This window comes from Anarrhichthys ocellatus, unplaced genomic scaffold (genome assembly GCF_004355925.1).
Source record: "Anarrhichthys ocellatus isolate YVR2014 unplaced genomic scaffold, GSC_Weel_1.0 scaffold4, whole genome shotgun sequence".
Classification (NCBI taxonomy): Eukaryota; Metazoa; Chordata; class Actinopteri; order Perciformes; family Anarhichadidae; genus Anarrhichthys; species Anarrhichthys ocellatus.
Window position 1 is genome coordinate 6,941,538 of NW_022280034.1, and position 676 is coordinate 6,942,213.

Here is a 676-nt window from a genome sequence, read left to right on the forward strand (position 1 = left end):
GACAGATAGCTGGCGTGCAGGACAAGGAACTGACAGATGACAGGCGGCATGATTGAGAGGAGAAAGTTGAAATGTGAAACATGCCGATGGTTATCAGTGCAGGTTGGAGTCAATGTCTGACCAGAAAGGCCATCAGTTAGTTGTATTTTTTTAGGGTCAAGGTACTACTTTAATGAGTCACTATGGTGCAAAGATGACCTGCTCTTTGTAAAATATTTGCAAAAGAGACAATCAGATGGGCTTGAACTGCCGTTTCCTGATTGCAGTGTTCAAAGACTATTTGCTCAAAATGACTTACTTGAAGTTAGAAAAAGGAGTGTAAATGCATTATAGTTTGGGTCAGAGGGGTCAATTTGCCCTATATCCCTACAATAAAAGCATGTCGGACTCTCATGGAACACATTGTGTGAATTAGCATGCATCTTGTCCTCACTTGGCAAAATTAAGTTGTGGTCGTTTTTATATCCCCATGTTAACCTGGTCCACCTTTTCCCAAACCCACACATGCTGCAAGGGCGGCGCATGCAACGAAGCGCCAATTACGCAAAGACTCATATAAAAACTCGAAATTATAAGCGCTCGGAGTGGGTGAAATGTGAAACACGCACGTATGGGGGGGGGGGGGGGGGGGGGGGTACCCCACACCCCACCCACCCACCCCCCCCCCCCCGCTCTC